Source organism: Chamaea fasciata, unplaced genomic scaffold, assembly GCF_029207755.1.
Source record: "Chamaea fasciata isolate MVZ Bird 193981 ecotype frontalis unplaced genomic scaffold, bChaFas1.0.hap1 SCAF_21, whole genome shotgun sequence".
Lineage (NCBI taxonomy): Eukaryota > Metazoa > Chordata > Aves > Passeriformes > Sylviidae > Chamaea > Chamaea fasciata.
This window is the reverse complement of record NW_027094106.1, coordinates 3086386-3106492: the sequence shown is the minus strand read 5'-3', so window position 1 is coordinate 3106492 and position 20107 is coordinate 3086386. Positions and strand designations below refer to the sequence as shown.

The following is a 20107-nucleotide window of genomic DNA, read 5'->3' as shown; positions in this document are numbered from 1 at the left end:
AAAGAGAAGAGGTCTCTCCCACTGTCCGTGCTGCAGACAACACACAGTCCATGAGAGAGAATGTGGAGGAGGGAGTGCAGTTTCTAAAAACAAACTGCGCACTTCCTTTTCCCCCCTTTGCTCTCGGAACTAGTCTTTAATGTGCAGAACTTAATATCCAATATAAACAGAACAGATAATTGGGGATACCTGTATCATAAAGTCACCCTAGGACAGATGCATTGACTCCTAAGTTATATTATTTCTTCACTAGCTGTAACATTAGCAGTACCTTTAACCTCTCACTATATATCTATCTATCAGTATGTATCTGCTAGTATATATCCACTAGTATCTACAGTGTATATCTACTAGTAATTTCTCCTTCTGTCGTTATACCTGTGCAGTATTAGTTTGTTTTAAGTCTTATGTCTGTGAGTTTTATGTCTATTAAATAAATAATTCATTTGATAATAGACCAAATCAACCATTATTAAGGCAGCTGCAAATGAGAGTGGGTTTTGGGGTGCTGGCTGCCTCAATAAAGCTCCTGCCTGCTGCCAGAGGCCTGGGCAAAAGGCAAGGACTTATCTAAAATCCCACATCCATTTGTAACACTGACAGCTCTGTGAAGCTGTAAGTCCACCAGCCCCACGTGGTATAAGATGTACCCCCAGGGCAGAGGTTGCCGTGGGAGGGCAAGCTGTGGGACTGAGCCCTGACCCAGAGTGGGGCTCTGGAGAAGGCAGGTACAGCTCTGCTCTTCTCTGGAGTGTTTGTACACCATTGAATGGGAACAAAAAACATTCTTGAACACAAAGGAGAATCAGAGGCTTCACATCCTTAACCCTGGAGCAACAGCTTTTTTCTTTTCCCTTTTTTGGGGGTTTTTTTCTATGGTTGTGTTTCCTGCAGCTGCTGCGACCATGAGGTGCCAGATGCACGTGTCCCTCTGGATGGTCCCAGTGTCTGCAATGACACTTGGCCTGGGTAGAAGCCTCAGTTCTTGCCAGCTTAGCATGGAGGAATACCTGTGTTCAGAGTTGCTTAGGCCCCAGTCAAGCCAGCAAAACTTGGTAGAGTTTGGACACAGAATATTTCTAGAGCAGAGACTGCAGACCTCTTTTGAGCTGTGTGTTACTTAAAATTCAAAGTTTAATGAAATTTAATACAATTTAGATTAAAACTAAGTCAACATAAAATTAGTACTATTTAATATCCAACAGTTAAAACTAATATCTGTCAAAAAGATGTTAGTAACTGCAAAATCTATGCATCCTCTTTTTGCTTTTGTGTCAAAGCTTCATGGGTCAGGAATGTACATGTTTGTATTTCCCTGTCTCAAATATTCCTGTCCCACTGGAGTCCCATTCATGTTTTCCTTGCTGTTTGCATCCTTTTGTCCCTTAAGAAATCCTCCCTTCTGTGAGTAGCCTTTAATTAGTCTGACTTGCAAACATAAAGAAACGGTGTCAGAAGCGAGCCCTTTCTCCTTTATGAAAACTTTAAAGCTTTTGTGATTAGTTTATTTCAAAGCTACTTGTCATTAGAAACAAAAATGCATGAGGGTAGCTCTCATACTTTTGGCTACAGTAGTGGTAGCTTTTGGGGTTTTTTTTCCCTCCCTTTCTCTTTGGATTCAGTTACTTTACTGCTGTGAAATAGACTCTTCCATTGAAATGTGTGCATTCACAACAGGAATTTAACACAATTCTGTCTGTAAATGGCATTGGAAAACAGCCAACTAAAAAGAAAGCAGTGAGGAGGAAATTAATCTTGAGCTCAAGTTTTTTGTGATAAGGAAAGAGGATGGATGGAGTGTGCCTCTGCTCAGTGGTGGTGAGCAATAAGAAAAAAGGCAATGGGCAGAAATCAATGCACATGAAGTTACACCTGCAAGTGAGGCAGAACTTCTTTACTGTGTGAGTGACCAAGCACTGAACAGGTTGCTCAGAAGAGGGTGTGGAGTCTCCCACACTGGAAATATTCCAGAACCATCTGGATGCAATCCTAAGCAAAGTGCTCCAGGACTGTGGAGGACCAGGCCTGAACATGTTTTATCTCATATATTCTGACTGCTAAAACAGGAAGGTTCTGATGGAAAGTGGGAATCCTGCAGAGGTGGGGCAGCACTGTCCTGAGCCAATTTCCTGTTCTGCCTTAAGAGTCATGCTCAGTCCCCACCCCCAAGTCACAACCTGGAGAATGGCTGTGCATGCACAATAAAACAGAGTGAAAAATCTAGTTTTTATAAGAGGCATGCACCCAGGTGAATTACAAAAGGAAGTGGATCTTCCTCCTGCCTCCCCTTGCCCTGTCTCGTTGTTCCTCTCCTCTGTCTCTTCTTTGTCTCTCAACCCCAGATCTGGACAAGCCATGTGGCAGGACCAAGGCAAGATCTACAGACTGCTGATATTCTTTTCCCTCCCCCTCTCTCTATTCTGTGCCTTTCTTTCCCCACCTGGAAGAGCACAGCTATCATATTCTCCCACATGCTGGACTTTGTTGTGGGAGTGGGGAGATTGTGGAACTGTGTTGTGGCTTGTTAGGCAGCACCTTTGAGGAGTTTGTTGAGGGAACTGAGAATTTCTTGAAGGGGTTAGCCCCCACTTGTGGAAATGATTCTAAAATGTAAGAGCTTGTTAGCCAACACCTTTTGAGTCTAAACTGTGGGCTGATTGCTGGGCTCTGTACAATAAAACACAAAAGACCCTTGACATGTCTGGTGTCTTTGTTCAAGCTGATAAGAACTTAAAATGAGCACCATGCCACCCCAAACAATGCGTTGACCTGTTTTGAGCCAGAAAGTTGGACCAGATGACCCTCTATGGTCCTTTCCAGCCTTACCCATATATTGATATATATTGATGATACATCAATAATGGTATTGATATAAATACATACCTAATCCAGGTATGGTTACACTGCCAGCAAAGTGCTGCCAGCAAGTGCAGCTGAATGCTGGGATCCCAATTCCACATCACATTGGCTGTGAGGGTTCCCTGGGCAGGGGCCACGGTGATCCCTAAATGCTAGGGCTGCTTGGGGTTGGGAGCTGGGCCCAGCACTGTCTCCTCACCCAGGTGTGCTGAGTTTAAAGCTCTGTACGGCATTTGGGAACCTTGTTGGCAAAGATGCTATGTCCTACTGACTCTGCTGTGTTTCCCCTCCATGTAGGCAATTTGTTGCCAGAGAATAATATCTTTACCTCCCAATTATTGTTAAATAAAATCCGTATTAATGACTGTCACATATGGTCTCGTTTGCACCTTAATTTGGGCCGAGGCATCTGGCATTTATCAGATCTTAACAAAGCTCATCCCTGAACAGGGGCTTCAAGGAGGTTTGTGACCCTCTGCTCCATCGTCCCATCTTGGCTGCTGAGGGAGAGGACAGCTCCAGCAGCAGCTGTTGAGCTGTCCCCACACCAGCTTCCAGGTCAACAAGGAAGTCCCCTTTTGCAGCCAAAACTTCTCTAGGAACACTTAATGGGACAAGGCAGGTTGTGGGGACAGGAGGTGTTATCCAGTAGAGCTGGAAGAAAAACATCGAGCCAGCTCTCCCCTGGGAGGAATATGCACAGGCAGGAAGCAAAGGCCATGAGAACCACATCCCTGCTGAGGGCAGGTGAATCCAGCTCCACCTTTTGTGTAGCCCCACTACATAATGCCTTAACGTGCATATTTACAATCAAGTGCCCAAGCCCTGTATTTTACAGAGATAATGCTGCAGTGCATCCCTTTGTTTGCAGACATCACATTTTGATGCCGTTAATTGTATAGTGAGGATTAATAAAACATGAAGTTTAAAGATGCTGAAATCACAGTGGGGGAGCTGATAATCTCTGCCAACAATAATATTTGCACTTTGTTTTCATCCTAACATCCAGCCATGGAGTGAAGCTTGGGCCAGGGAGCTGCACTACTGCTAATGGACTGGGTGAGGATTGCACAGGGATCCCAGCCTGTGCCTTGGGCATCACTTGGACATCCTTGGGATGCTGTGCCTCTGCCCACACCTAGACCAGTGATTTAAGGCTGAGTTTACCAGGACGGAGGTAGGTAAGAGACATGAAGTGGCCTTTCTGCATGTAGAGGTGATATCTCCTGCATGGGTGTGTCTGTCCTGCACTAACAGCACATCCTGTGTCAGCCATGCTCCATGGTCTGAGGACCCACAACCCAAGGGCATCTCCCTTTGGGATGACACCTCTGGAAAGGGCAAATGGTCCAGGGTTCTGGTGCTGGGAGATTTGTGAACCACCAAAGGTGTAATTTGACTTTTGCAGTGTCTGCCTGTGTCCCCCTTCCTGGCTTGCTGGGGCACCACAGCCAAGCAGCCCCAGGGCTGAAATTGAGGCTGGAGATGTGCTGCATCACTGGCAGGGCTCTTTCCTCTCCATCTCTTTCCTGCCTAGCAAGCATCCTTGTCAAAATAGCTTATTTCGTTCCAGAACAAAGTTACCTGAATACATTTGGAAGTTGTGCTGCACTATCAGGGTAATCAGAATTTAATTTGATGCAGTCAAGGCTCTAAAAAGATGTTATCAAGAAGAACATCAAAGCTGGATTCCTGCACTTGGAAAGGCAACTGGAATGCTTAGTCCAGATTTCTCATTTTATTGGAGACTTTCAAAATATCAGTCTAAATAACAAAAAATTATTATTGAGAGTATTTGCAAATTAATGTCTTTTGTAGATGAACAAAGGCCCACTTCCTTTGCATGTCAGGGACAGTCTCTTATTAAATCCTGCTAATTATACCATTTGTTGTGTCTAATCATTTCTGCACTTGCAGAAATTAAAGCTGAAGCTTATTTTCCTATGTGTTGAACCATGCTGCTCTTTGGAGTCCCAAGACTGCAAAGTGAGGATGCTCCCACTCAAGAAACTGAGACCCTGTGGGTACAGCAAACGGGGGAAAGGTGGGATGGGGACCTGGCCTGTTTCTTTTGTGCCTATGTCTCTGTTACATACTTGGGACTTTTTATCATTCCCAGCTCTTGGGATAGCTGAGGAAAAGCTACAGCTCTTCCTAGTGAACACAACTGTAATTCCAGGTTTATTTTCAAAGTATAATTTAAGAAGGAAGAAAGGTGCCTCTGGGTCTTTTTGAGTGCCAGGAAGGTTGAAAATGTGACCAAAAGGTGACCCTGGAGGTGGGATGCTCCTTTTTGGGGAGGTTTTATTCGATGTGGGGTGAAAATGTGTTAGAGCATCAGCTGGTGCTTGAGCAGGGAATGGTGAAGCAGTGAGCTTGACCATTTTCACTTCAAACACGGTGATTTCTGTGCCAAGCTCAGGCCTTTGGCTGCCCAGTGTGTGTCAAGCTGGCTGCAGGGGTGAGTGATGGCCACTGCAGCCATCGACACCCTCTGCTCCTTTAGCTCCTGTTTCTGCAGAGGCTGATCCCCAATGCCATCATGCCCCTGCAGAGGGGACACAGGAGACAGCCCCAAACCCAACTTTATCCCTCAGAAATGTGTCGAGGAAGCTTAGGGGGAAAGGAGGCTCAGTCAACTTCGTTAGGGAAATAGTATGGATCTTGTGTTCAAAGCTTTGAAGTGTTAATTAAAAAGAATTATGCAAAGGAGCAAGGATTTGAAACATTCATTTGAATCTCAATAAGGCATCTGTATTAAAAATAGCAGCGGGATCAACTACAGATACAGCAGTTTTGGAGCAAAACGACCCTGGCATCCTTGGTTCTGCTGGGTAGAGCATTCCTGCCTGCTCCCTGCCCTGGATGGGTGCTGCAGAGCACAGCACAGCACAGGGAAAATATTTTGTGCCTAAATATTTAAAGATCTTGAGAGTATTTCACTTAAAAAAAAGACCCAGTGGGATCTGGCATGGCACTTAGATGTAGAGCATGGGTAGGTAGTGCAGATGTATGGGTTGGTATGGTGGGTGCAGGGCTGGGACCACTCCAGAGGAATCCAACCTGGGGCCCTGGACACCCCATGCAGACCAGACCTCAACCCCCCCCCAGCACAGTCCCTCCCAGGGCAAACTGAGAGAAAGTGCTTCTCCAGCCCATCTCCTAATTAAAACCCCCAGCATGTTCTGGCCCTTGCTCATTCCAATAAAAAGAATGCAGGGTATTAATTACCAGATCAGTGGATAACATTGTTAAGTTTATTTTTGCACTGTGTGAACCCTGGGGGAACGTCAATGCCTCTTGCCCTTGGCATCACTGCTGCAAGGGCACGAGCAGGTGGGTGCCCCAAGCTGCCCTGAGGGGGCTGTGCCAGGCCAGCAGCCCCAAGGGGGTATCAGCACCAAGACCCCAGGCCTGCAGAGAACCAACACCCCTGGTTCATTCCCGGCATAGGAGCAGGTGGATGGAGAGAGCATGGGGCCTTCAGTGGTGATGGCTCAGCCAGGTAGAGTGCCAGGGGGTTGCAATCAAGGGCTAAAAGCAGCCTTGAAGGGGAGAGCAAGGAGCTTTGCTGGGGCTGCAGTCCCACGGGAAAGGTGACAAGAGGCAAAGCTGGAGCCACACTGCGAAATTCTGCAGTGATTTCAAAGGCTGAGGCTGTAACCTCAGCTGCGAAGTCGATTAAAAATGGATGAATAACAGCCTGACCTTGGGCAGGGCTCAGGCAGGCACACCCCCTAGACCCTTAGGAGGAGGTGATGCTCAGCCAAAACCTGGTGTGTGCATTACCCTGATGCTGCCTTTCCACCTCACAGTGCGGGATTTCCATGGGTTGGGCCTTACCTGTCCCTTTACAGTGCCCGAAGTCTGCAGAGGGGAACACAGAACCAAGGGCAGGGTTGTTGGGTCCCTTGGCGATTTTGCTGGTACTTGGGTGGGTGTGTGCAGGATTCTCCATCCCTTGAATTCCTGAGCCAAAACCAATTCCGGTGGCATCAGCTTAGGAAAGGGCCCTTTACTCCTGCCAGGTGACATGAGGGTCAGAACGATGGGGGAAGCCAGAACGTGGAAATCTCCCTGCTCTGCTCTCCATGACCTCTGGTTCAGCAGTACTTCACTGTCTCTCAGCAGCATGGAAATAATTCAGTGGACTACAAGACAGAAAAGCCTTTTTCCTGTCACACTGGAGCAAACCTTTTGAGCAGTGCAGCTTGAAAAAACAGCAGGGCTGTGGGCACTTGGTGGGCAATGAGGTGTGTGAGGTGCAGGAGGCAGAGCAAATAGTCACTGTAAGCCACCACCGAGCCCCAGTGGGCCAGGAATGGAGAGAGGGTGGGCATTTTTTTGGTCTTTCCACAAACATATTTGGGACCAACAAATATCATCTTGAGTTTTGCAAGGAATCCTGGTTGATTTTTTACCAGTAGCATATACCTTGCAGAAGAATTAACACCACGTTGGGCTGCCTTGAAGTACGACTCTCCTTGCAGGAGCTGTTTTGTGACAGGATGCATTTGCTACAAATACAGCCCCAAACCTGGTGGTCGATTTCTGAGTGCAAAATCTTGCTCTTCCTGGTGAAAAGGCTGGCTGGAGAAGCTCTTTCCCCCTCTATAAACCTCAAAGCCTCCCACCCAGTTACGCAGATCCCAGTATTTTCTCCTCTAGGCTTTTCCTCATGTGGTTTTTGCATCTCCCAGCCCTGTTCTGGGTGATGCCAGCCCCCTGCAGCCACACTGCTCACCAGAGACCTGCCTGGGAATATGAGTTGGGGGTAGGCTTCCAGAAACGTCCTGCTCTTTGATCTATAATTTAAAAACCATTTTGTTTTGTCTTGGTCGCTTTAACCAGCAATTTGCTATAGCAAAAGAACACAATACCCCTTCAGGAAGAAGAAATATGCTCATTCTTTCAATTAAATTTCTCCTGACTTTACTAAAACTTTTCCCCTGTTCCCTCTTCTGAAGAAGCAGCTTTTCTCTTTTTTTTTAATTATATTTTTGTGATCTCCAATTCCACCGAGACAGAAGAAATCAGCATATCAGAGAAAACAACAATCCTTGTGATGCCCAGCAGTCATTAATTAACAAATTATATAAAAAAAAGAGTTCTGCAGATAGGATTGTTTCCTGGTGATGTTGCCTTTTCTTTCATTGGCACTGTGACAAGGAAGTTCTTTATTGCTGAGATAGAACAGATTAAACCATCCCTGTCACACTGGATGGCTTTCAGTCTTCTGGTCCCCAAATAAAACATCCTGCCCCCACTTTTACCCTGTTGTGACAGGTTTCTTCCTCGAAGGGAGAGATGCAAGGGTACATTTGAGCCATAGCATGTGTCCCCCAGCTGGACCAGGTGTCCTCTCCCTCAGCATGAGCATCCCCAGAGGGTGAGGATGAGCTCACCTGAGTGGATTCAGGTTCAGTGGAACATCTGTGGAACATCTGTAGTACCACCAGGTGGTCCACCTCTACCCTGAAGTCCACAGCCCCAGCTGGCAACAGCCCCAGGAGATGTCCCTGCTTTCCTTGCCACCATCTTCCCAGGCTTCCTCTCTAAATCCCAGGATTATTTTGGCCTCTCCCTGTCCCTAGCTCTCATACCCCCACTCAGGTAGGACTAGGCTCTGCTGGGAGCTATTGGGACTGAGCTCCCTGGTCATACACTGGTGACCAAAGGTGGCACCCATGGGTCTCCAACTTCATTTCAGTTCATGGTCTCTAATGGTGAGGAGAAAAACGAGACCCCAAAGCCAACTGTTACAGAGCCACCCCCAACACTCACCATTCGGGTCCCAGAGTTGGGAGCAGCTCTGCTGCAACAAGGCAAAGGGCAGAAAAGTTCCCTGGGCTGTTAGAGCAAGCCAGCTGCTTGTCTTTGGCCAAAGAACCTTGGACTCTCTCATTGCCAAGGTCTGAGGGGCAGCATCCTTTCAAAGGACCCAAAGTGCTGCCTGCAGCCTATCTGCAGTGGGGATGAGTTGAACTCATTTTGGGGCACAATTTTTTCTCCCAATACAGACACCACAATGTTCCTTTGACTGATCTATACAGCTCTCTATAAATGCTGGCATTAGCCTGACTCAAGGCTGCAGGCAGGAGCTCCATGCTGCCCAAACCTTTGTCTGCTGCCATGGGCACTGTGAGGCCACCGTGCTTCGAGAGCGCAGAGCAGGGGACGTAAACAGCCACAGCACAGGGATGCTGCATTAAAATTCACTTTTTCTCACACTCTTTTTATTAATCATGCAGGTTTCCCCACTCAGGGGCCACAGGCTTGGGTGGGCAGTGTACTGGGGGAAGTGACAGAGGGCAGCAGAAAAAGCAGGACATGGAAATCTGCCTGTTCTGCACTGGCAGCTCCCCCATACTGTTCCTGGTGACCTAGTTAAATTAATTTTGGTGGGTGGTTGTTTATCTGGTGGGGTGCTGGCTTAAAGTTAATTAGCCAAAAGATGCCCTGGTTTCTTTCTTCACAGTAAGATCTGTCGTTTAATTTGTCAGCCAGTGTGTTCTCAAGCACCATTCATGGTCCCAGGCAGCACAGGTACAAATTAGGGACTGCTCTGACCACCCCAGTGGGACTTGCCTTGCCCTGAGTGCTCCTACTAGAAACCTGCTGGGATTTGCTGGGCCCCTGTGAAGCCCTCAGCCTGTGGCTAAGAGTGCAATGAGTTTGCCAGACTTGATGACATCGGGAATGGCACATAAGGTGCATGTTGCTAAACAGCACAGAAAAAAACCCTTCTATGCTCCTCCAGAAACTGGGAAAAAAATGTTTCCTCTTAAAATGTTTTCTTCTCCCCATGGCCCTGGAGAGGGCAGATAATGGAGCAGCTGCCTAACACATACTTCCAGGGAAAAGTGTCAGTACTTCTAAAACTTCAGAGGTTAAAATATTGTCAAGTTATTTTTAATAGTTTTTCATTCATTTCAATTTGCCACTCGTCAACATGCAGCAAGGAACTCAGAAAAGCATGGTTTACTCCTGGTGAGTTGTTTTCCCATGCCAGGTTTGGCCGTGCTAAGCCCAGATGTGCAGACCTGAGCTGAGCAGGGTTGGATTCTGCTGAGCTGAGCTGTGCTGTGCCTCTGAAGCACCTCTGCTAATGCAGACAGGCTGAGAGAGCTGGGGTCGTTCAGCCTGGAGAAGGCTCTGGGGAGACCCTAGAGAACTCAGAGACCCTTCCAGTGCCTAAAGGGGCTTCATGAGAGCTGGAGAGAGATTTTGAACAAAGGCCTGGAGAGCAAGGACAAAGGGGGATGGCTTCACACTGCCAGAGGGCAGGGAAGAATTTCTTCCTGTGAGGGTGGTGGGACCCTGGCACAGGCTGCCCAGAGAAGCTGTGGCTGCCCCATCCCTAGACGTGTTCAAGGCTAGGTTGGAAGGTGCCTTGGAGCAACCTGGTCCAGTGGAAGGCGTCCCTGCCCACGGCAGGGGCGTTGGAGCAGGACGGTCTGTGAGGTCCCTTCCAACCCAACCCATGAAGTGATGCTACGATTCCACGCCACGCCGTGTCCCGACGCATCAAGCCGCGCCAAGAGGTGCCAACCCCCACGGTGCCGTGTCCAACCCAGCCGTGCCAACACCAACAGGTGGCGACACGTCCCCACGGCACCCCCAGAACCGGCCCCGCCGGGGACGCGCCCGCGTGGCCCCGGTACGTCTCGGCGCGTCCCCGGCGCGGCGTGAAAGGACTTCGCAGAGCTCACCCCCGCCTTCACAAGCCCCCCCTCTCCGTTTTCGGGCTGGTTAATCCCGTGTGTAAAGGGCAGCCAATGGATGCGGCCGTTGCGCGGGGTTGGGATTAGCGGCGGGGCGAATGGCTGGCACTTTTACTGGGATTACAGAACAAAGAACTGCTCTCCCTGCCCGATTTGGGGTGTGTGTCGGGGGGGGGGGGGGAGAAAAAAAAAAAAACCCAACCAAAACAACACCCCCCCCCCCTCCTCAGGTTCTTTTCATTCCTTTAGGCCCCTGTCGGGTTGTACCGGCTCCGCCCGGGAAGCGGCGGGAGGCGGCGGGAGGCGGCTCCATCCCGGCCCCCGCCCGCCCGCTCCCGCCGCCCCCGCCGCTCCCGCCGCTCCCGCGCAGCCTCGCCGGGGGAGGCAGCAGCGCCGCGCCCCAACCGCCCGCGGTAAGGAAAAGTTTTGGCCTCCCCTCCCCTCTCCACGGGTCCCCTCTCCACCCCCAGTCACGGCCCTGGGGGGAGCAGCGGCGGGGGGCGTGTGGGGGTGGTGGGTGCGATGGGGCGCAGCGGGATATTGAGGCTGGGGGAGTGCTGGGGCTGGGGGTGGGGGGCACAGGGCTGAGGGATGCGAGGGGGCATCAAGATTCGGGGGATGATTGGGAGCGTTAGGGCTGGAGGTGTGCAGGGGAGCGTTAGGGATCCTGGGGGAGGGTGGTGCTGAGGGATGCAGCACAGGACGTTAGGGCTCAGGGTGAGCGCTGGGAGATGCAGAGGGGCAGCAGGAGCGCTGTAGGGGTGATACGGCTGCAGGGGTGCTAAAGCACAGCAAGGCACAGGGGATGTCAGTAGGGTTGCTGGGGAGATGCTCGGGCTGCGGGGTTGGGGGGGCAGTAGGGCGGGAGGGCATGCTGGGCTCTTTAGGGCTAAGGGATGCTGGGGGCAGTCGGGCTGCTGGGGGAATGGTGGAGCTGGGGGATTCAGGGGGACTTTAGGGCTGGTGGGGGTTGATAGGGCTGTGGGGGTGCAGTGTGGCATCAAGGCATAGGGGATGCCGGGGAGCAGTAGGGTTGCTGGGGGGGATTCTGAGATTATTAGGGCTGGGGGGGATGCAGGGGGAGGAATGCCAGGCTCATCAGTGTGGGAGAGTTCAGGGGGGTGATAGGAGTACTGGGAGCAGATAGTGTTGGGGGCTGCCGCAGGGCAATAGGGCTGGGGGAGGGCATTAGGGTTGGGGGATGCTGCAGGGCAAAAGAGCTTGGGAGGAATTCTGGAGGTATTAGGGTTGGGACGGATATTGAAGATCTGTAGGGCTTGGAGATGCTGGGGATATTAGAGCTGGTGGGGGTATTGAGCTCGTTGGGGCTGGGGGGTCATTAGGGCTGGTGGGGGGAATGCAGGGGCTGATGATGGGCCTTGCGGTTGGTGGCATCCATGGGGGCTGTGAAGGGATGCCAGGGAGCAGTGAGGCTGGGAGGGCTTTAGGGGTTGAGGGTGATAGTGCTGCAGAGGGGGGTGCAGGGAGCAGTAGAGCTGGGGGTTGCTGGGAGTGTTGGATGGGGATGTCAGGCTGGCCCTGTGGTGTCCCGCATCCTGAGGGCAGCTCCGGACCTCCACCTGCCCTGGCTGTGTTGGACGGTGCCAGGCAGGAAGGGGAGCTGGAAGCAGGGCTCTGCTGGAGCTTGCCTCCTCTTGCTGGTGTGGGGATTGGCAGCAGTGCTGCTGGAAATAGAAACACGGTGTTGAGCTGATGAAGCTCTCGGGTCTCCAGCCGGGCTGGTCACTGGCCTTGGCGCTGTGGCCCATGGCCTGAAGGAACAGGCATCCTCTGCAGGGGCAAGTGGAGGATTTTCAGTGCCAAGGGATGACTGTGATAGGGAGAAAGTTGCTCCCTGACGAGCAGGTGCCCTTGTCCTTCCAGCCTGTGGGGCTGGCAGTGGGTTTATCTGGGATAAGCTGTGAATTGGAGTGATCCTATTAATGCGCCTTGTGCAGGAGTGAGCCTTGGACCCGGCGGGGCTGTGCAGGTAATCCTGGCTGTTTGGGTGGGCTCTGGGCACAGCCAGCCCAGGGCACTTTGGGAGGTGATGGTGCCACTGAGCACCACGGCAGAGCCACGGGACCACCAGGTGCTATGGGCACTTTGGGGCTGGTCACCCAGCCTGCTGTCACATCCATCACCTGTCAGCGTGCAGGCTGTGGACACTGGAGCAGCCTGGGGACATCAGCATGTAGCCTTGCATAACGGGAGCCCTCGGCTTCAGGGTGTCTGCTCTGCCTGCTGCTCCCACTGAAGGAGCTGTCGGAAGTGCTGCAGCTGGGGAGCAATCTTGTGGATTATTTAATTCCACAGAGTCCCCAGCAGTGCATCCAGACCCATTAAGCTGGTTGTTACCCATGTGAGCCCACAGAATCCCTTTCTGTGGGAACTGCTGCAGCACTTATTCTGAAAGGAGAAAGCAGTATGGGGACCACCAGGATGAGACCTGACCCTGCTGGCAGCCGAGGGGCTGGGGTGCTGAAGGCCGTGTCTCAGTGCTGGGGGGCTGAAGGCCGTGTCCCAGTGCCTCTGCTGCAGCCCCTGCAGGAGGAGCAGCCAGCCCTGGCACAGCAGCACGTGCTGCCATTGGAGCAGTGTCAGCTGCGTGTCAGGATCGTGTATCAGGGCAGTGTGGTTGTATGAACACCCGTGGGTGGGTCCCCTGCTCTTTTCCCTTCAGCCTTGCAGAGCCAAAGTCCCTGTGACCAGCAGCAGCCACTAAGGGACAGGGTGCCCTGCTCTGGGGCTGTGCCACTGTTTTTCCCGTGCACCTGGCTCTCCAAGCTGGCGTGGCCTCTCAAGGCCACATTTTTGGGGTGACACCTGCCAGGGATGTATCCCCGCTCTGTGGACAGGAGAAGGGATTGGGCAGCTGCCTTCACATCGTGCCTGCAGAAGCCAAGGAATGATGCCAGGGGTATGCTCTGGTGGCCACTGCTGCCTGCTTCTGCTGTCCCTCCTGAGAGGGCTTTCCCATCTCTGGAGGAGCTGCTGGCGCTGCCACTGGTCGCTGCTCGTTCAGGTTTGCTAATGAGAAGCTGGGGCAGGTGAGCAGGAAGCTGCTCAAGGACACGTTTAGCAACCTGGCTCTATCTGCCTGGGCGAGACACAGTGCCCTAACTGGCAGCCCAGCCCTTTCACAAGAACCTTGCATGTCGTTGCATGGGGCAGGAGGTGACAGGAAAGGTGGGCTTTGGGGGCAGCACAGAGGTTACAGGTCTGGCTGTCCCACATGGTGCACACTGCATGTAACCGGAGTGATGCTCTGCTTAAAGGAAGGAGAAAAATACCAAACCCCCGAAGTCCCAGGCCGAAACACGACCTTTGGCTACTGGAGTTAATGGGGGATTCCCGTCTGCTTCTCCCACAGGAAATAGCTCAGATTTTTTTGGGCAATTATCAATGCCCTGTACTTCCTTCAGGAATTTTGTCAGCAGCACCCCAGCAGCCAGGCTGGAGGAATGCATGGGGACTCCAGCTGGATGTTTGCTGCAGGGCTGACCCCTGGGCTGGGTGCAGGGCTTGGTGCTGGCTATGCCCATCTCGGACAGTGGTGCTGGGGCATGGCACGGGTATTCTGTGTGCTCCAGCACCCATTTGCAGATGCCTGTGGTGAGTGGAGGTGGTGGTGGTTCATCATGGAAGAAAATGTGTGAATGGATCCTGCTGCTCCAGAATGACTGGGCTGAGGTGCAAATGGTATGTGATGGTTTGGGGAGGGGGATGATGAGCAGGTGAGGGGCTGTGTTATTGTTCTTTATTTGCTCCTCCAGCCCCGTGTGTGGCTGTGTTAACACCTTACTGGTAGTGACAAAACTTCTTCAGGGCTTTGAGGGGGGAACAGAGGTTTGCCACCACGAGAGATCTTCTCAAGGACCGGGAGGAGGAGAGGAAAGGACCTACTGGGATCCCCTCCCGAGATGGAGATAGCTATCCATGAGCTAAATATGTATTTTTTGGCTCATTCATTGGGAAGAGCCCAGCTGGAAGCTATGGGGAAGGGCATCTGGAGTCAATCTGGATTGTGGCCAGACCAGTGGGGCTGGGGGTAGAGAGCAGCCCCAGCTGGAGGTTTGCAGAGGAGGTGGCAGCTCTTTGCAGTCTGAAGCTTCCCAGGGCTTTGCTCTGCCCTGTGGCAGCCCTTTCCCTTCACAGGGCATGTACAGTTTACATTTCTTGAAATGTTGTCTTTAAAAAGCAGTCAAGAGCTTCAGGAAGCTGCAGTGGCCCCAGGTGGGCTTTAGGGATTGTGGCCATGAGGATTTCTGCTTTGCCATTTTGATGCTTCATTTTCTTGGTGCAGCCCCCTTGGCTGAATTTGCTTCAATCCCAGGAGTGGTGGAGCAGTGGTCTGTTTGGGGTGTTTCTGCCAGAGAGACCCCCCAAATCAGCTGGGGCAAGTGGGACCATCTCATGTCCCATTCAGGCCCAGGAGCTGCTGCCAAACACCACCTTAAGAACTTACCTAGAGCACACCAAGGCTCTCTTTGCTGTGGGAGCAAGGGAGAGCATCCCTTGAGGTGGGATGCTGTGGAGAAAAGCACTGGGTGCATGGATCCCTCCTCGGGAGCAGACTGTGCTGAGCAGTATTTACCTTTGTCCATGCAAACGGCTTCTGTTGGAGTTTTCTGGCTTGTCTTTGCTCTGCTCTGTGCTGCTCTAGCTGGTTTTAAAAGATAATTAAATCTCGGGAGAATGAGTAGGGGACCAGCGAGGAGCATCACTCTGCTGCTGCACAGCCACATGGATGTCATTGTCCTTTGCCAGCCTGTCCCTCCCCAAAGCCCATTTCCACCTCTCACATGAGGGCTGAGATGTCTGTCTTCATTTTCTTTAAATCTCTAACCTCAAACAGAGCAAGTGCCAGTGGGTAGGTTGGTGTGGGCCCAGGATGGGACCTGGAAATGGTGGTCCAGGTGCCATCGGGTGCCCACCTGCATGCCTGAGACTTCTGCCCCAGGAGATTGAAGGGACAAGCCCAGATGCCTCCTGCCCATGGGTGACATCCGCTATGGGCTGTGCTGGGGTCTGGCAGTGCCCCTGAGCCATCCAAGTGGGCGCAAAGGCTTGTGGTGGGCACCACAGACCTGTCGTTGATCTGTTCCCACAGCCCCCCAGGCAGATTAATTAAACCCGGGAGCCCAGAGGGTGCTTTGAGGTGTAGATCCCTCTGGAGATGGCTGGGAAGAAAACTGGTGGGCAGGATGTTTTTAACCATTTTTAATTTTTTGGATAATTTCTTGAACTTTTTGGTGATGTGTGTGGATGCTTGTCACTGCCAGGGTTGTGTGTCCTGCTTGGCTTGGATGTACCCTGGAGGAGAAACCTTCCCCTGCAATGGGTGCACAGAGGTTGCACAGACTGTGAGAAAACCATGGTGCCTGGGCCTTGATGGCCAGCAGCAGACTTTTCAGTCCCACTTCAAATCCCTGGATGAGGCAGGATGGATACATGGGATCCTGGCCACGGGTTGTGCCAGTGGTGTGGCCATATAGGAGCCCTTGGCTTCCCTTGCTAAAAAACAAACAAACAAACAAAAAGGCAAAAAAAACTTCAAAGTTTTTCAACAGGTAAGTGTTATTTGGAAGAACATAGAGGCTGTTGGTCTGGCTTAGGGAAAACTTATAGAGTGGGAGTCTTCCAGAGCAAGATGGCACTGGAAAATGAGAACACTGCAGTGGGTGAGAAGGATCTCCATGGTTTTATCTGGCTGCTGTGCTGGAAGATGCTTCACCCACCTTTAAAGGGATGAGGGCATCTCTGTGCCCAGGTTTTGGCAGAGATCACACTCTGTCTTTAGCTCCAGCTGTGTCTGTGTGGATGTGTCTCCTGCCTGGGAAGCCACCTAGTACTCAGTACCTGCCAGAGGTGACCTTGCCTTGTGGCTCTGGCTGCCAGGTTGCTCATTTGCTGCTGGGTTCCAGCCCGGGAGCACCAGAGGATTGGCCCTGGGCAGTGGGGACAGCTCTGGCCATCACACCAAGCTGGAGGTGTCTCCCTGGAGGTGGGCAGGACTCCCACGCTGACAGGATGCACAGATGAAAGGGACAAACCCAGCCCTGCTGCTAATTAGCAGCAATCCTTGTGCCGGATATTAACCCTGTCCCCCTCATAAGGGCTCGGTGCCAGGAGGCGTGCGCGGCACGTCGGTGGCACGGTGACACCAGGGCTAGTGCCAGGTGCTAGTGAATGCTGCAGGATGCTGAAAGGTCTTGGATGAGGCTTGAGACAGGTTGCTGGTCCATTCCCTGCTGCAGGGCTGAGATCCCAGAGGGACACCGGTGGCAAGGGTCGGGTTTTCCCTGGACGGATGCTGCTGCTCGGACTTTGACAAGAGGTACCATAAAGGATGGGTTGCATTCATGGCAGGGTGGATACTGAGTCCAGTGGGACGGGTATTTTGGCATGTCTCCCCTGGCACTGGTAGGATGGGGCTGTGCCCGCTGTGGCTGTGCTTTGGGATCTGTTTGAGGCTTCCACCAAAGCTACACTCCTTCCCACTGGGCTGGATTTCTGCTGGTTTCACTGCGGCGTAGGAGACAGGGATGGAAAAACCTGTAGGAAAGGCAGGATTATGTCTCCCTAATTAGTAGGGGCCTGATTATCATTTCTTCCCAGAGCTCTGGTAATGATTAAATATGTGGGAATTATCTTTTATTATTTGTATTGCATTATTATTTAGAAGGCTGGGCCCCTGTTTGCTGTGCAGGCAGGCAATGACAGTCCTTGCCAGGAGGAATGCTGTCTCTGGCGTCCTGGCCTGGGTAGATTGGGGGTTGAGCTCTGTGTGCCCCTGGCATTACCCAAATTGCTACAGCAACTCCCCACCCCGGCACTTAAAAGAATTTAAAGCATTGAATTGTATGTCTTTTTGCTTGCATGTGAGTCACATCTGGTTTAGTATGGGGGAAAAAAAAATATAGTGTATTACTGTGACCTCTAAAATCATGATTTATGTAGAGAATTAAAATTACATATATATATATATATATATTTGGCACCAGGATTGTCAAGGCCCAGGCGTTGGCCACTGCTTTTAGATGCTCTGGCTTTATTGTCGGAGGGCTACAATAAAGCAATCTTGTTAGGTAAACATAATGATGTTAGGAGCCACCATCTGCTGAAGCGCTGCTGCAGGGAGCAGGGGGAGCTGCCTGCTGTACTGCTGCTCCCCTGCTACTTCCTGCTGCCTGGTGTCAGATGTGTCCTAGGAGAAGCACCAGTGGCTGGTATGGGTGGAGGAAGGGCTTTTTTCTTATGGCTTCCTCCCTCTTAATCAGCTGGGCTATGAGCTGTTGAACCCTTCCAACTGGTGAGCACCAGTTCCCCCTGGAGCTGTTGGGGTGATGGTAGGGTCATTGGCAAGTTCCCCAAAAACTGAGCCCACCACATTGCTGAGCTGTGGAGCCCCAGATGTGTGGGCATGCTCTGGTCTGTGGAGACACCGCAAGATGCCACCAGGTCCCTGGGTCCCACAGAATCATCCCTGCTCCCACCGGAGCAGTGGGACAGCACCATCCTGGGAGCAGCAGGGACCCCCCACGCCCCCCTGGGTGCAAACTTGCAGTCACTGACATGAAGGATTGCACTTGGTCAGCAGAATATGTGAGGAACTTTGCTTGTTTAAAATGCCTTTGGGGTTTGGGTCTTAAATAAACATCCTGGTTGGGGTTTAGGTTGGAGGTTTTCATCCTGGAAAAGGCAGGAGTGGGGGGAAGGGAGCTGCATCAGTGCCCCGAGCCTGCATGCACCTTCTGACAAGGTTAAAAATTGGCTTCATTAGAAGAGGATCACTGGAAATAAATTGCTCTGCACCCTTTAGGGGAATCACTGGCCTGTAATTTCATCTTGTCTTTCTAGGGAAAAATTCCCAGAAACCCTTTATGTAAAATTACAGCATTTTACCCTGAGCTGGAGTTTGGTATTTTTGCCCCCTAAAATGTGTTTTCCTCCATGCCCTCAGATGAAGCTCATCCAGGATCTTGAATCATGGAACCATAGAATGGCTTGGGTTGGAAAGAACATTAAAGATCACCTTGTTCCAGCCCCCTGCCATGGGCAGGGACACCCTCCACTGTCCCTTGTCCAACCTGGCCTTGGACGCTTCCAGGGATGGGGCAGCCACAGCTGATCTGGGCAGCCTGTCCCATCGAAGGTTAGGGGTTAGCTGGGGTTCACTGCATGTGCCCCACAGCTCCTTGGGAGATGCCAGGCTGGGAAAGGAGCGTGCTGGGCCTCAGGATCCTTATGAAACAGCACAGCCCAAGCAGAGTACCCCGGTGCTGTTCCTGCAGGTCCACAGGCAGCGGCAAGTGGGTGGTGACCTTTAACAGGACATTAAACATTTATTAAACCTGTCAGAGTTAGTGTCAGGCTGTTTTGGGGTGGTTTTTTTGTTTGTTTGTTTGTTTGTTTAAAATGAGAGGGGAGAAAAAAGACATTTAAGAGAGGCAAGCATGACTGGTGTCATGAGTTGATCTCCCTGATGCATCCCTTCCCATATGAGCTCTCGCAGTGAAGACCTGGCTCTGGGACAGACCCAGCATCCACCTGTGCCCTTCCCATGGCTCCTTGCTGGATCCTGCTGCATCCATTGCCTTCATCTGTGCCCCTCAAATAATTATGGGTTGGGTGGGCTAATTTTCCCCCCACCTGTCTAAAGGTTTATTCCTTTGGAGGGTTGGAAGAGTGAGATCAGCCCCACTTCTCACTGGTGCTGTCTTCCCACAGCCACCCACCAGCTTTCCCTGTGCCACCCCTCTGAAGATTATGTGCTCTCTTGAAAACTTCTTTGTTTCCCCACATTTTCTGTTGTAATTTGTGTACAATACCACTGCTCATTGAAAAACAAGGTCTTTATCTCTGTGGGAATTACACCTGCAGAAATCCAGCCCTATTGCTGCCTGCACGAGGCTCTCCATGATCAAAGGCAACTGCTGTAATGTGAATGTTTCTTCTGTTTTCACATCAGGCAAGGGTGATGCTTCCACCCCCTGCGCCTCACCTCAGTGCTCTCTGAACATCAGCTGCTCAGGTTGGGGCTTGAACCCCAATAAATCTTCTCCCCCCCTTGATTTTTTTCTCTCTCCCCTAACAACATAGAGTCCTTGAATGTATTTTTGCTCCTTTTGGGGTTTTTTTTCTCTTTTTTTCTGCAAGCAAGATGAATATTTCAACACTTGCTGACCTTTGGGTGCACCATGGGCCTAATGTGGTGATGCCAATGGACAGAGCAGAGTGTGTGTGTGTCCCTCAGGGTGCCTGTGGTCAAGGCTGACAGGACACTCCTGTGAGGGGCTATTTTTAACTCCTGGGCTGGTGCTGGGTTGCCATCAATGCACTTGAGCACGTAGGCGTCCTTTATTATTTTAAACATGATCATTCAAAATAATGTGGAATTGTCTCTGCTGTGGATGCTGCAGAATACAGCTTTCACAGGTCATGGGGGTCTCATCCACGTCCGGACTGGATGGACTTTGCTGTGGCATTGTCCCCACGGGTCATGGAAGCTGGTGCCTGTT

The 20107-nt window shown here is 51.4% G+C and overlaps 1 protein-coding gene across 8 annotated transcripts in view; it reads left to right on the top strand.

Moving 5' to 3' along the window:
- The first annotated feature begins 10891 nt into the window (after positions 1-10891).
- The window catches only part of GTF2IRD1 (GTF2I repeat domain containing 1), a 70262-nt gene continuing 61046 nt past the window's right edge, over positions 10892-20107 (top strand). For 6 of the 8 annotated variants that reach the window (XM_066202135.1, XM_066202132.1, XM_066202131.1 and 3 more), the window contains exon 1: positions 10919-10996. The gene's annotated coding sequence lies outside the window, so the exon portion shown is untranslated. Of the gene's footprint in view, positions 10997-20107 lie in introns of all 8 variants that reach the window. The other 2 variants (XM_066202138.1, XM_066202137.1) reach the window with 1 other exon arrangement.